Raw genomic sequence first — 16941 nt, forward strand, 5'->3', positions numbered from 1 at the left:
ACATTGGTTGGTGGCAATGTTGCTGATTATGAAAAGTGGGTGCTTTGGTTCACTTGAAATGAAACACCTCTGGTATTGGTTGGAAGTTTAATAAATGCTTGCTTTGTCTTGTTGACAGGTCAAGATGCCAGTCTTAAACCTGAGGTCACCAACATGGTGCCCTTGGTTATCATGGAGTGTTTGACTTCTCATGGTACCCACAAACCCTGACTGCCTCACTCTCAGTGTGCCCTTGTGGGGTGAAGGTGGTACATAAAGCCCAAAGAGGAAATTAGAAAAACCACTCTCTCTTGCACTTCCTGTTCCAATTCTATTTCCTTGTAAAGCTCTGATCAGCACCTGAACAGAAAGTAGGGGAACTGAAAAGGTAGGAGGGAAAACCACCAGCATATCACAGGCCATCTCTTGGCCCACAGTTATGTTCTCTGATTTGTTGATGATTTTGTTGTCATTCTATGGAAAATTTGTGAAGATCCATGTATTAAATTTACTGTGCAGTCTACCAATGTAAACTTTCATTTGATTTGAGGGGTGGAGGGGACCCCACCTAAAATCATAAAACTAAAGCAGATCCATTTTAATTCTGTTGGATCTGGCTCTTACCCAGAGACATGGAAAAGCAAACAACAGAAACTGGATGAGGTATCCACAGCACTCTTTCAAAATTTCCTATGAGGAAAGGGTGAAGAAGTTGAGTAAGAAGCAACATGAAAGGCATTTTAAAACATTTGAAGGGCTGTCACATAAACTATGGATCAAATTTATATCCTGTCATTCTGAGGGTAGGTCCAGTAAGTCCAAAATACAAGAAAAATTATTTAGACTAAAAATGAGGAAGAACTTCCTAATTATATAGGTGGTCTGATGGAGTGGAACAGATTGCCTCAGAAGATGTTAGGTGAGAAAGTGGCTGGGCATTAGGGATGCTCCAATCGGCTTCCTGCACTGACAAGGTTTGGACTAGAAGCCCTTTGAGGTCATTTCCATCTCTGTGATTCTAGGAACTCAAACAGGAGAAAATCATGAAATATTATCAGATTTAAATAAAGTTTGGAAAATGAGCCCATCTTTTATTTATTTATTTAAAGGAAAATTGACCATAATGAGTGAATGTTCAAAGTGCTTCCAGATGTGTTTGCACGCACACAAACGTATAACAGCGAATAGTGAGATACTGCTTTCTCTTTCCAACAGCAGTATAAAGAAAAGGTCGTGATGGCTTTGGAAAGAAAATCAAATGGAGATTATCACATGAGCATCCTTTAAATCCTATTTTTCATCTATATTCATACATGAACTTTGGTTCCAGATTGTAATAATGAATATTAGGGTACAAGGGAGAAAACATCATCTGTTCAGCATGGCTAGTCGTTTAGAGTTTCATTACAAAGCAAAACAACTTGCAAGCAAAGTGATTTCATCAGCATATTCAAGCCACAAACCAGCTTCTCCTGAAGGTCATTCAAACATTTTTTTAAAAAGAGAAAGTTATGCTTTTGATCCAGCAATGGAAGCTGTTTTCAGCTCCCCACTCCACAATTCTATAAGAGTAATGCAATTCATTTCTAAAAATAAAAATAAAGGAAGACAGCTGCAACTTTATGATCAATAATTCTTCAAGTGAAGGCCATTCTTTTTTTTGTTAAAAAAAAATCTCAATTAGAATTATTTTTGTGCCGTATTCTGTTCCAAGTACAAAGTATTTCAGTGAGGCCTGGATCTTTTGGTGCTCTGTGTAAGGACTCCATCTTATCCTGGCCACCCACCTCACAGCTGCCAAAGACTAAGCCAATCTTAGTAGACCTAAGACCAACAATCTATGCTACATGCCACATAGGACCTATTTAATGTATTTCTTTAAGTGATTCTCTCTAGTGTGACCAGAAACAAAAGACAGTAGGTTTCCTGAAATGTTAAACTTTTTGTGGAACAAAGGAAGTTTGTAAAAAAATGTTTTGCTTGCTATGCAGGGACCATCTGTTGAAGTCATTTTCTACCATTCTGCCCGAAATTGGTTGACTAGAAATTGGTTGACTAGTCTGCCATTGGTTGACTAGAAGTACTCATTCACATGAAACACATCATACAAATTTGGAGCCTTTTTGCTTTAACACAAAATAAAAAGGTGATCTCTGCTGTGATTCTACAGGTTGAAGAGCAATGGCTTCAGATTGACAGAGAATAGATTTGCACTGTGATCCTTAAAATGTGTTCCTTTAAGGGATTCTGAAAATGCAGCTGAATGTGTTGCGGGATCAGATTTAGAAGATGTTTTCTTGATTCCCTTTAACTTTGAAAAGAGAGTGTAAGAATGACCTTAATCCTGCTGAGTTTCGGAGATCTTTGGGATGTTTTAAATTGCTTTATGAATGTGTTTATAAAATTGGTGTGGCCTTTTGGATTTAATATATTTTGAAGATTGTCTTGTAAGCCAACTTGCGAGAGCTATGCCTTAGAAGCCAGTCTTAAAATATTTTAAACATATACACTAGTGTGGCGTAGTGTTGGACTAGGACATGTGAGACCAGAGTTCAAATGCCTTTAGTCATGAAACTCACAGGGTGACCTTGGGCCAGTCACACTTTCTTAGCCTAACCTACCTCACAGGATGGTTGTGAAGAGAAGAATTAGGTGTGTCAGCTTGAGCTCCTCAAAGGACAGCTGGGATTAAATGAATAAATAAATAACTGAGAAGACACTCCATTGTGCTAGGATTTGTACAGAAATCTATTAAAACAAAACCTTACCTAAAAGACACGCACACACATCGTGGGATTGATAGAATTGAGAATACAAGACAATAAAGACTTTTAAAAAAGACTGGGAACCATTTGTGTTGTATCTACAGAGACAATGTAAAGAAATGGACTCACTAGCAGGGTTTGAGTAAACACTTACAATTAACAAAACAAATACAGAAATCATAAAGATGATGTTAAAATGATAGGAGTATAACAATATTTAATATAAAGAACCTAAGGCTGAGATACAATAAAGCAAGCAAGAAAAGTTAGTATGTAAAAAACCAGAAGAAGAAGTTGAGGGAAGTCAGGGGAGGGGGAAATTTGGAATTTTATTTATTTATTTTTTGGGTTATTTGATATGTTGTTACTATGATAAAAATGTAAAACTCAATAAAATTATTATTAGAAAAGAGAATACAGGCAGAGTGAAAAATGCGCTATCTTCAGGAATTGGGTGAATTTTGAGGACCTTCCCACCAATTTGTATAATAAATTATATTTTCTGAGTTTGTTAGGTTATGAGGTAGTAAACCAAGAAATAGAGAAGGTGAGAGGGAAGGAACACAAATTGACGAGGAAGAAAACCAAGCTTGTTACAAGATCTCCAGTTATAATTTTTCAAAAATTTATCACTGTAGCTGTTACTGAATAAAGTTTATTCTCAGCAGGAAACCAAACTGGGAGATACATTACCTTCCATTTATCTTCCTAATAAGATCTAGAACTCCCTGCTGTGACACGGTTGTAAAAAGTGGCAAGCTATTGGACGCGATGAGCTTTAAGACTATTCCTGCTTTCAGAAAAGAAGCAAACTGACTGCATAATGTCAAATAATCCTAATTACTACAGAGTTTTCACAAAAGTGATGCTTCTCAACATGTTTTGTCAGACTCCATATTTATCAGCACTTTGATGAAGCTAAGGATGCCTGCATGTATCTACACAGGTATATGTGGATATTCTACATTGACTGAACTAAATTTAAAGAAGCTTGAGTAGAACTCAGTTTTTGAAATGCGAATTCCCTCCATCCTCTCCCATTTTGCTGCCTATGTGCTGTCCCCAAAGAAAGCCATTTCTGTGTGTCAGGCGGCTGTCAGAACAGTGTGGGATAGTCTGCAACAGAAGAGAATTTGTTGAACTTGGAGAATGGGTCTTGTGCAAACAGAAGTAACCTGCATTCGTACAGGACTCCCTGGATCCCTTTGTCTGCATACCATCTTGCATGTAAGAAAGGAAGAACAGAACTATGAACATTTATAATTCATCCACAGAGAATAACAGAAAAGACCCACAACACTAGGATTTTGGGAGTTGAAAACTTCCTGTTCCAATTCCAGAACATTGCTGTTGTTCATTGGATTAGTCACAACACTTCATATTTGGCAGTAACCGAGTTCAGTGACAATGAATTGGATTCTTAAAATAAAAATGGATGCAAGGTCCTTCAGATTTGTCTAAAATGACTTGGAGTGGGAATAATGAATCTGGGAAATATTTGACATCCCCTCCTTGCATTGGAGTACATCCTTCACACACACACACACACACACACCCAATTCCAAGCCTTTTAAAAAAAATCTTACATCTCTCTGAAGAAGCCAAGACATGCCCATGTATACATCTTTGCATTATGACCAGTTCTCCAGAAACTAGATATGAAGTGGATTTCCAAGAACACTATCTTTTTTAAAAAAATATATGACCGGCTTCATGTTATCAAAAGCTATTTTTGTTGTGTTATACAACCCTCAGACAGACCATTCAATCAAGCAAAACACTTCTATTTCATGATTAAGTCCCTGCTGTGTGAGTCTAATAAATTACTGGTGAATGTTTTATAAGTTACTTAAGACCAGTGAGCTTTGCTAGAAATACCATGAAGATATCTTACTAAGAAATGTATGTTTTCAGTAATGCTCCTTATACCCATTACAAAAACAGTACCTGAATGGAAGAGATCTCCAAAGCCAGCCCTTAATCTGGTTCTTAATCCGGCAATCAACGGTCTCCTTTTCATATCCACTAAACATCACCATTTTCCCTTTCTTCCCAAAATGACTGACAACAGCACACCCTTTGTACACTTGGCACTGCACATTCTGGTCCCAAGTGTACAGCTCCATGCATTTCATGTCTTTGGAGTGGTTAGCAAACTTTATATAGAGAATAAATAAATTTATAAAATGAATATTTCATATTAGAAAGGAGAACTGTTTGATATTACTTAGTAGAGTGTCCACCTGTCAGAGATTTGTTTAGCTTTAAATAATCATTCCCAAATGATTGTCTTTAAGGCTGCAATCCTATACACACTTACTTCAGAGTAAATCTCATTGAACTCAGTAGGATTTACTTCCAAGCAGCTATACATAAAATGGCACTGTAAGAGACATGTTCACCCCCTGTTTTCACTATGAGGGTGGGAAATGCCCTTAATTGTTTAGATAACTTAAAAAAAAAGGTTTGTTAGATAATGTTGCTGGAGGGTTTATGTTCTTCATGTTTCTTAGAATCTCAATTTAGCCAAACACTTTTAATCCCTATTGTCTTCATTAAGTGACGCATATGCTGACATAAACATCAAACACTCTCCTTATATCAAACCTTTGGTTTTAGAAACATTAAATTATATTCCCCTCCAGACCAGATAATAAAATTTATTTGAATTGCCACAATTTCCCCCCTGATACTGGTTCTCTACCTTTAAAAGCAGCCTAACAAGCTAAAATTCTAACAACAAACTGCAGTGACAGGGGAAAGAGTGACATGTAAAGTCACACCTGTTGAATTTCTGCCCACCTGTTAAAGCCACAGGAGCCTACAAGAAAATAATTTGGACATCTTAATTTCATTATTTAAAAGGTTGTACGCTAGATTTTCAAGTAGTTGAATAGCAACCTCTCCATCGACGCTGAGCTAATCAAGTGTGTTGGCAATGGTTCAAGACTCCAACAGGACATGGGAGAATGTGGTGCTAACACCTAATACCAAGATGAAGGTCTATCAGCCTTATGTGTTGAGCATGCTGCTTTATGGAAATGAGTCATGGGCAAATTTCAGCCACCATGAGCAATGGCTCAATGCCTTCCACATGCAATGCATCAAGACAATTTTGGACATCATGTGGCAGGACAGAGCCTCAAACAAAGATGTGCTCTCCCAAACTCATGTTCTCAGCATGTTCACTGTCCTGTCTCAGCGATGTCTATGCAGGCTTGGCCAAGTCCACAGAGTGGAAGATGACAGGATGTCCAAAACATGCTCTATGGGGAGCTGTGTGTTACAAAGATCTCTTCAAACATGACATGAAGGTTGGCAATCATGTGGGAATCCCTTGCAGACGACCACAGTGCCTGGAGACACGTAGTCAGATCATGTATCCATAGCATTGACCAGAGGAGGAATGACTGCTGGAAGGAACTCATAAAGAAGAAATGCTATGGTACACCTGCATCCACACAATCAGATGCTGTCATCTGCCCCAGCTGCAACAAGACATGTCTCTCCCATGTTGGTTTCTACAGCCACAGCAGGCACTGTATCTGTCAAATGGTTTGCCTTCACCCCTGAAGTCACACCCTTCCATTGTCTTCTGAGACAGACTGATGCCAGCCTCAGTAAGAATGGCTTGGGCAAGAAAGTCAAATTCTGAAAAACAAAACGAAAGGAATTTATTTTAAAAGTGTTAAGAGGTAAATCAGTGAGTTACTATTCTGAGCTATAATGAAATGTATTATATACATATCACTCTTGCACACACTCTGTAGAGAATCTTGAATAATGAGCCTTCATGATATGAGAAGATAAAAGACAAAAGGAAATCTAATTTATCTCTCAATTATTTTTTCTTCCAGTTGTTGACCAATAAAAGTGCAATAAAAATGGCTCTGATGAGATCTGCCTGTGGTTTACAGAAGTGGTTGGCAGCATTCCTTGTGAGTCTGATATATTTTATGACATTTTGAGTTCTTTTGCACTTCACAGAAAGACATAAAAATGAATTGTACACTGCAGAAAGAAACCAAATAAGCAAAGTGAGATTATGGATAGATAGACATATGCGAGCGCACAACATTTCTGCCTCTTTCACAGCCACAATTTTGTTTCATCAAACAAATTATGCTGCCTTTGACTTTCAAGATCTGGATTCCTCTCCACAGAGAAAGATGTGATTTCTTTTTGCAAGTCCTACTGGCCATCCAGAAGGACATATCAAACTAGACTTTCAAGTTCAGTTCAAATTTTACATTGTAGATAGATTTGAAGATGCTTTCATCAAAAAACACAAAAGTTTAACAAGAGAGGCATGTCCCTAAACACAAGGCGACACATGGAGGTTATGAAGGAAGAGAGTGCTGGTCTATGGCAGTGCTTTTTGAATTGTGTGATGTGGTGCACTGGGAATTTATTTCCCATAATGTGCTAGGGATCAGTACCATATTTGGTCACTGAAGTATCCCACCCAACTTGGGCTGTGGACGAGCACTAGAGCTAGAGCCAATGGTTGGATGATCAACATCAATGCACCTGCTTACTATATGTCACCACACTTCATACTTCAGTGGTTGCCTGACATTTGCCTCTGTCCTGAGAACAGATTTAAGAACATAAGGTGAGCCTGGTGGATCAGGCCAATGGCCCATCTAGTCCAGTATCCTGTTTTCTCAGTGGCCAACCAGATTCCTGCGGGATCTGAGCACAAGAACACTCTCCTCACATGTAGTTTCCAGCAACTGGTATTCAAAAGCATTACATGGAGGCAGAGTAGTAGTAGTAGTAGTAGTAGTAGTAGTAGTAGTAGCCTTCTCTGTGAATTAGTCTAATATCTTTGAAAGTCATCAAAGTTGGTGGCTATCACGGCCTTTTGTGGGAGCTGTGATGAGCTGTGTGAATAAGTTCCTCCCCCCCTTCTATGTGTCCTGAATCTTCCAACATTCAGCTTCACTAGATATCCACAAGTTATAGTGTTTGAAAGTCAGAATATGAATTTCTACATCAAAAGAAACGAACTTCCACTTGCCCCTCTCCACAAGTCCACTGTCCTCAGTACACTGACCCCGAAAGGCCTTCAGGAATGAACACCTGAAGTGCAGAGACCATTGCGGGGAACAGATGACCTAGTCCTGCAAGAAAAATGAAGAGAAAGCAATCAGAACATCACAACATTTGGTCATTCACTGCTGTGTCATTCTTTCCCCAGCTTGTGTCATTGTGATAGGGTATCTCCCCACCTACCAGCACAAATTTTGGGTCACTTATCCTTGCCCTACTTCTCGACCAAGCACAGCATCTTTCAGATTAGTACGGCACAGCATGTGCTTTTGACAGGTCTTTGAAACATTGTTTTGGAAACAGATGTCAGGCAAAAAGGACTTTATCTCCTTTACAGGCTAGGTCAGGTTGAAGAAAGAATGAGCAGAACAAGTTCACTCCTTCGTGCTGTTCTGTGAACTGTTACACACACAGACTAGGAGTGGAAGACTTTGCACTGCTAAGTATGTAGAACTTCATCACAGCATGCAAAGGTATCTCAAGCCTGTATGCCTGTTCATAGTTCCTCGCAGGAAAGCAGTCCCTAATGGCTAAAGTGCCAAACCGCTGCCCGCTGCAAGGCAAAGCCTGCTGTGCAGAGGGACTTGAGAATTTCAAATGGCCATACCGGCAAGCTCTTTCCACTGGGAAAGTCTGCATGCTGCCCACAGGGCTTGCATGGCAGCACAGAACTGCATGCACTCCCACCCCCAAATTAAGGCTTGTTTTGTGCACATGGAAGGGACCTCAGGTATAAACAGTTTAAAATATTGAATATTTGTTATGTATTAGGATAAGCTCAGTTGCTGATAAAATCAAGATTGCACGTTCAATCCCCATATAGGACAGCTGCATATTCCTGCATTAAAGGGGGCTGGACTAGATGATACTTAGGGTCCCTTCCAACTTTACAATTCTATAATAAGAATTTTTTTAAATGTCTGCCAGAATAGTCATCCCAAATTCTTTCTTTTCTCAGTGCCAAGTTTAATTAGAATCCACACATCCACAAATGCAGGTTTTCTATGTGTTCCAATGCAACTTCATGTATTGATGGATGTGTGCGTATGTGTGTGTTTATTGTGGGGTAAGGACATCAAAAATGTGTTTTTCTAGGTCTGAAATGAGTTGAAATGCACAGTAATTCAATTCTTTGTGTTCTGGATGACTACCAGAAAAGCACACTATTGATATAGATAAAATTAACACATCCTACTTACACTATAGGTTTTTTTGTCATGTGAAGTTTTGATGTCCTTTCCCCACAGTAAACACACACACACACACAAATTTTAAAGGAAGTTCAGTTAAGAAATAAACTTTAAATATGGAATAAATTAAGAGCTAAATTGTAACAAGCTAAGTCTTCTAAACCAAAGCAAAGTCTTTGGAGAAGAACTCTTCCTAATGGAAATTTGAGATACTTCTCTATCCTCTTTGCAGTTATTAGACAAAGCCAATATAGCTTCACTGAGCTGCAAATTAACTGTGTCAACAAACTATTGCACTTCAAAGAGTTGGAAATTACTTTTCCCCCCTATCAGTCTTTTTGCAAATTGAACCCAGAGATGAATACAAAAAAGAAGAAGCTCACTAAAGAAAAACGAATTGCTGCTATCCTTTTTCTGAGTCCATTTACATGCCTCACTCAACCCGGGCAAACCATGAATTTTGTTAGCCCACTCTGACTTTCAGTTAAGCTGTCACAGAGTGTGGTTGTCCAGTGGGCCGAGGGCCGCTGTGTGAGGTGAGCCAGAAGCTGGGAGATAAGCCAGTAGTCAGGAGCAAGAATAAGTCTTGGTGGCTGAGCAACATGCTTTGCTTGCTGAATCTCCAAGGTCCAATCTCTTGTACCTCCAGATAGGGATGGGGAAAAATCAGAGAACCCAGTGCCAGCCAATACAGGCAGCACTAAGATAGGTGAATCAGTGGTCTGAATCAATGAAAGGCAGTCTCTTATGTTACTAAGTATGCAACAAAGGACAAACCAGAAGGTAGGGCTGAGAAGAAAGCCAGGTCCAAAGATCTCCTTCTTTGGAGTCTCCTTCTTTGGAGGTCTTTAAGCAGAGGCTTGACAACCATATGTCAGGAGTGCTCTGATGGTGTTTCCTGCTTGGCAGGGGTTTGGACTCGATGGCACTTGTGGTCTCTTCCAACTCTATGATTCTATGATTCTATTATCTACTGAAGGCCGAAGGACAAAGTCAAGGGGAGGAAAGATTTGGGAGAATCCAAGAATATAGGAAGACTCTAGGAAAATTCTAGTGGAGGGGGAAATGTTTCTTACTATGGTTATTTTCTTCTTATAGATGCTAGATTAACCTTGTTGCATCATTTAGCTCTGTACACCCATTGCATTACTTACCTGCACTGGATAGCTGTGTCTTACCTGTACACATCATATGGGAAAGAAATTAAAAGGTTTCAAAACAATTGAAACAGTAAGCTCTTTGTGAAGTATTATGAGGAATTGTGTTTTTAATCCCACCAGGCCTTTCAACCAGGCTCATTAAACAATCTATGGCTTCTTATTTATTTTATTTTATTTATTTTATTATTTATTTATTTTATTTTAAAAATGTGAGGGTGATCTGGCTGCAACATCTGCCACCCCATTGATCGCCAGGGTTGATTTGGCTGATGTGGCTGGATAGGAAGGTGTCCTCTTCCTCCCTTAAGCTCCATGTGCTTCCCTCCTGAAGTTGCGAGCTCGGTGGAAGAGGACGACTATCCCAGGTAAAAAGAGTGTACCATTCTGCTTCGGTCAAGGATATACGATAGCTGTGCTCCTCTGCTAGAACCTTCAAACAAGCTCAAGGTCCATTTGTAGGAGAATGTAGGGTAGTCAAGCTTCCAAGACTCCAGATGTAGCACCCTGCTTGTGGTTAACGCTTAGCTGGAATGAAATATTCAACGCAGCAATAGAGAAATTAAAATAATAATTTATTTGTCAGACAAATAAATGAGAGGCACAGTGGTATATGGTTACCAAGCTCTGGCCTGCCTCCTGCCATTCTGGCCAGCACTTATATTTCCTTAATCCAGCCCCCTTGCTCCTCCTGTGGCTGCCTCTGTCCAATCAGCCTGGTTGAAATTCCTATTGGCTGTTTGCTAGAACCAATCACAAAAGATACACCCATTTCCTTTTGCCCTTTTATGGGACACAAAGAGCTATATATTCTTATATCTATAAATGACAAATAAGTAGTAATATATCTTACATGTGTCTCAACAAGGAATCTTAATTACCAGCTCACCTCTTGCCCTCCTTGCCCTATTGCCTTCCAAAACAGATGGTTAATCTTAAATTTTTATCTTAAACATATGTCAAGGATCTTGAGTTCACATCCTCATGCATCATCAATGAAAGTAAGGTTCTGAATGTAGCGATTTGCCATTTTTAAAAAATAAAAATATATTTTGTGGTTTAATTTGTGTTTTTATGTTGTAAACTGCCTGGCGGTCTTCAGATGAAGAGTGGTATATGCATTTAATAAATAATAATGGTAATAGTAATAACCAATCCAAACTTCTTGGAATTTTACTCAACCAATGCCTTAATTATGCTATCAATTCTACATTAGCTGCTTTTTTAATGGACACTTGGAGGGCTTAAATTTCCCAAGCCAAAGAGGAGATAAGACGGCATGATCAGCAGAAGCTTAATCTTCTTGCATAGCTTTGAAAATCTTATACTTATTTTTCCATGCAAAATGTTTTTAAATGTATGCATTACTACAAAGCAGACCCTGAACGTTGCCCATCACTAAAAATCTCCCACCCTAACCTGCCCCATGACCCAGAAAAATAAAGTAATTGCCAATTAAAAAGGGAATGCATCTCATTAAAAACACTTTGGTTATGTTAACTGGTCTCCCATGAGAACCTTTGTTTAAATTAACACTTTTTTTCTGTTTCATCTTATGAGGATGCAAGTTTAAAAAATAACAGCTTTAGACTTTAGAATCACAGTGTTATTAATAGTTTTTTTTTCAATTTTAGGTCAATTTTTTATTTGTCCAAACAAACCCTTTATGGTTTTGCACAAAAAGTGGGAAATCTAAGGCCATATCCTAATGGGGAACCTAATGCTTTATGCATATAGACTCTATACAAACACACAATTAGGTTTGACTTTATAATAAAAGTAGTGGAAATCTATTTTTTCACCTGCAGATGGCATCATAAACAAGGAACACAGATTTTAAACCAGCAAAATCATGAATAAACCATGAGTTATCTTGGAAAGTTTAAAAATGCTATTTGTATTTTATTTTAAAAAACTGTATTCTCCCCCCCAAAAATACCACAATTGTATTTACACACACACACACACACACACACACACACACACACACAAACTATGAGCATCAATACATCTCCAGAGGGGATTCTTTGCCTCAACCTCAAAAACCATTTAGCCCTATGCATATCCACTCTTTTCACCCCATCCCTGACACCTTGTTTACTTCCTCTTTCAACCATACTTTTTTATAAGGGGACTCCATCACAGAGGTCAGCAAGGTTTATCTTGCCTGAGCCAGATCGCACATGCACAGACCCAATTTCCGGCGCTGTGGAAGCAAGTCCCTGTACCGCGCTGCGCCAGTTTAGCGCAGCGCGCGAGTGGGCAACTTGGTTCAGGGGCAGCTCGGTGGCTGGTCAAATGACCTCTGTGGGCTGCTTCCAGCCCATGAGCCTTAGGTTGCTGACCCCTGCTCCATCACATGAGCTCCTGCTTGCATGTAGGGGCTCTGAGCAACTGAGGTATATGGGTGCCCTGACACATGGATTTTCTTTACAGATCACCCATGTGCAATGTGTGGTTGGAAGAGGAAGCAGATGTGATGTCGTGGGCAGGAAAATGCAAATTGTCCTGCAAATTGTCCAATTTCTTTGTCCCAGGACAGAAAAGAAGGCCATGGGTTTGTTGGCAACCCATGTGATAATCATGAAGATCTTTAGAAGTCTATGCTCCTAGATGAAGATGGGAGATGCAGGGCTGCAGTTTGCAAGCGAGAGCAGCAAGGGGGGTTCCTCCACTTTGCTGCTTTCGCTTGCAAAACAGAGCTTTGTGTCACCTCTCCCCAATGCTTGATGGGGATGAGAGAAACAAGACAATTGGTTTTGGGTGTAGCAGAGAGCTACCAAACCCTCCTGCTTAGTTTGGCTGCACCACAGGGCCCCCTGCAGGAGTGCAAAATCAATGTGTAAAAATTATGGGATAGGGTGCGGAATCAATTGCTATTTCAAGCTTTTAATTTGCTAACTGCCTCAGTTTCCTCATCTCTTGACAGGAGGACAGAGAGGTACTCCAGGTTTTTATCTGAGTTCAGCGATAAGCAGGGAAATATATATTTCTGCTGCTTCTCCCACATCCCTGAATGCCAGCTTCACTGTATGTAAGGTGATTCCTTATCAAGATTCCTGGGTTACGCTATAATTAAATGTATAAATTTCAGAATCAATCGTATCTTCGCTATCAGAAGTCACACTTTATCTGTCCTGGGAGCCCTTGGGAACAGAAGGGTGGCAAAGATCAATAATCAGTCCTGTGTAGGATTAAAAGCAATAGGAAGCCTGTGTTTTAGTGCCAGTGGCAAAGACTCCAACGTCAAACAGACATTGCCTCTACATCTGCCTGGCGACCACTCAAAAGATAAGTGGGTGCTCCTAACCAAATGTGTGCGAACAGATGTGCTTCTGATCTGATAGAATACATGGGAAGTTTTCAAAGCCACTTTAATTGCACACTTCCAAGGACCACAAGCGGAATCATGTATGGAAATCTCATTGCTCTGTGCTATAAATGTACCGCTGAACAGAAGCTCTATTAAAATCCTGCATTTTCTCTGCTGTAATATGGAGCTTTGCTGATATAGCGGTTGCTATTTCCATTCCACTCTTTCTAAAGGAAAACAGCTTAAAAAAAATATGTTGGCATTTCAAAATTCCAGCAGCTGAAAAGAAATGAGCACCTGTCAGGAGCAGGAACATTTCATAATTGTTTAGAAGAAGCTCTCATACATCTATATGAAATAATCTTAAATCATTTTCTTTTAACGTACCGCTAGCCATTTAAAACCAACCACTACTAATTCTTGCAAAAACCCTATAAACAGGACAGTATGTGAGAGCAGACAAGTCACAGGAAGAATGAATTGGCAGCTTTTAATTATAACATCAATATTTTCTTTTTAAGATTGATGTATATGATGCTTTGAAATGGATGGAGAGATTGTTTTTTTAAAAAAAAACACATTTGTAATTATTTCCTTTGTTCTACAATCCTGTTAAATGGTGCCTTCCGTTGCTCTGTGCTAGTTCAGTTATTTAATTCTTGTGTTCTTAATTTTGAAATATAATTGGAATTATCTTTGGCAATTTGTATCTCATATTGCCGTCAGTGCTGATTCAGCTCTGTGGTTAGACATAGCTACCTGCTGCTAGCTGCTTAAGGCTGCACTCCTATGTACCTGGGGTAGCACACCTGGTGATCTCCAGTTGTTGCTAGGCAATGACTTCCCTCATTCTATCCATTGGTTATGCTGACCAAGGCTGATGGGAACTGGATAGGGATGGAAAATCTGTCAATTCTGGTTTCTCTCCATTTTTCATTTTCCAATCTTAAATTCAGTCCTCCACATTTCTGTATCAGTTTGGGGATTTTTTTTTAAAAAAGTCTTCATGGAAATTCTTAAGAATTTCTCCTAATATTTATTTATCCATTTTCTGTTTTACAGATTACATCCATTCATGTCTTATATAGACTTCCTGGCTTATCTTCCATTGGCATCTATTTCATATTCTTAGTTTGCTACATCTCCTTATGTTTCCTCCCCCACCCCTTTATTATTTCCCTTTTCCATTCCTTTGTCTTGTCTTTTGCTGCTCACAGGCTTATCCCACTTGCCAGTTAACCTTAATACCACTCTTTTCAAAGCATTCTTCAAAATGCTCCCACTCGCCTCTTGTTTTCTTTTCATCATAATTTCTTATTTTGGCTGTCAGGCTCACTAACTCAACAAACTCTATTAACTTGTATGCGAGTTTGTTTAATATACACATTTTTTGCAAAGCAGCTCTGTCTAATATAACACATCTTTGCATGCTGCGTCCATGAGTATATGCATGATTGTGCACACTTCAGCCTAGCATTTGCATTTTCGTATACACTACTTGGCTAGTGAACTGTACCTCAAAATTCAGAGACGTGCGAATTTTGAAAGACAGATGTGTTTTTCATTTGTGCATTGCTTTCAAAAGTGTGAATTAGGGTGCTTCCCCTTTAAATGCAAACTGACTATAATTTCTTTCCGATCCTTAGAGTTAGAGAACAACACTATCTGGCTACCCCTGCTTTGCATTCTTTCCCCGGGAGAAAGTCCCCATTAGCACAGTTAGTGTTGGCAAGCAGCCATTAAGTGAGGAAAAAGACAGAGGTCTCCATGTTCCTCAACTCCTTAGCACCTGAGTACAGTAGCATTTCATATCTGTAGATGTGAAATGTCAACATTGTTTTGGTTATGCCCCAGGAAAGATAGGTGACTCTTGCATTTTATGCCTTTTCATGGGACAGTGCTATCAAGTTGGTCCCCCTTGGTGGAATGGATCCTTACTCATTTGTGGAATGCCCTCCCTGGTAAAATGAGTCTATATCCTTCATTCTGCCTGTGGAATTTAAAACCTTCCTAGCTGAAAGATACTAGCTGTGAGGATATGTGACTGCTTTTAGATGTTTCCTCTTGGTTGTTTCACTACCCTCAGAAGCTCAGTGGGGTGACCTAGACAACATCCTCCCTGGTAACCCTTAGGCTGTAGATTTTCCTCCTCACAGAGGTGCACCTGACACCTTCATGACGCCACTTTCAGTCAATGCTGAAGACACACATCTCTGTCTTGGCTTTTGGTGCTTCAGATGTATATTTTTAGGACTGCCTCCCATTTCTATTATTTAAGATTATTTGTTTTTCATATTGTGTTTTAATTGCTGTAACCAACTCTTGGACCTTATGGTGCAGGAAGGGATAATATAATATAATATAATATAATATAATATAATATAATATAATATAATATAATATAATATAATATAATATAATATAATATAATATAATATTATAACATAACATAACATAACTAACATAACATAACATAACATAACATAACATAACATAACATAACATAACATAACATAACATAATATAATATAATATAATATAATATATAATAGCTTTGTGGTTTGCCTTCCTGGGATACTTTGGGAGGAACAGCAGGATATAAATTTAAATAGCAGACTGTATTGGTTTTAGATATGTTAGGCTTAGGCCTGGTCTCCTTATCTAGCAGAATCCTGAGATATTACCACAGACTACACCACCTCAACCTACAGGTAGGAAATTCCATCTTGGCATTCTCCCCAAATTTGATTTGATCTGCCATCAAAAAGAACCAATCACCTGCATTTAAATTGTTGCTACAAATTTGTCATAATGACCATTTGTGAGCTACTGTATTTCATCTCTAGTTTAAATCGTTAACACCTGCAGCTGTTCTAAATAAGACCTATTGGAGCGTGGCCTTCTTCGAGGATGACTGCTGACCATCCAACAATGAAAATAGGGACATCCCATTCCATCACGATAATTTTACTCTTTATACCCCACACATCTTACTGCGTTGCCCCAACCACTCTGGGCAGCTTCCAACATATATAAAAACATAATAAAACATTAAACATTGTTTTAAAAAAACTTCCCTATACAGGATTGCCTTCAGAGAGCTCGGGTGTTGGATAACTCCTAAGGAAAAGTGGGACATTCCACAATCAAATCAGAAACCAGGATGACTTCTCTAAATCAGGGATGGAAAATAGGGACACTTAGAGGGTCTGTGACTGCTGGGTCTTTTTCTTGTTGTTTTGCTGAGTGTGGAAAATAATTAAATCTCTTAATGACGTAAAACATGCAGCAAGAAAGGGGTTACGGCTGAGGCTACAGAGAAGCAATAAGAAGACAGAGCAGCTCCCAGGATAGAAGGGACCATAGACAGTGGGAGAGAAGAGGCTGCCTGGTAGCTGCCTGTCAGCTCCTACTAGAATATCTAAATGGCCAAGTATTAAAGTTGACGGGGAGGTCACATAAATTCAGAAATATTGTCTCAC

This window comes from Podarcis melisellensis (assembly GCF_964234715.1).
Source record: "Podarcis melisellensis genome assembly, chromosome: 4".
Lineage (NCBI taxonomy): Eukaryota > Metazoa > Chordata > Lepidosauria > Squamata > Lacertidae > Podarcis > Podarcis melisellensis.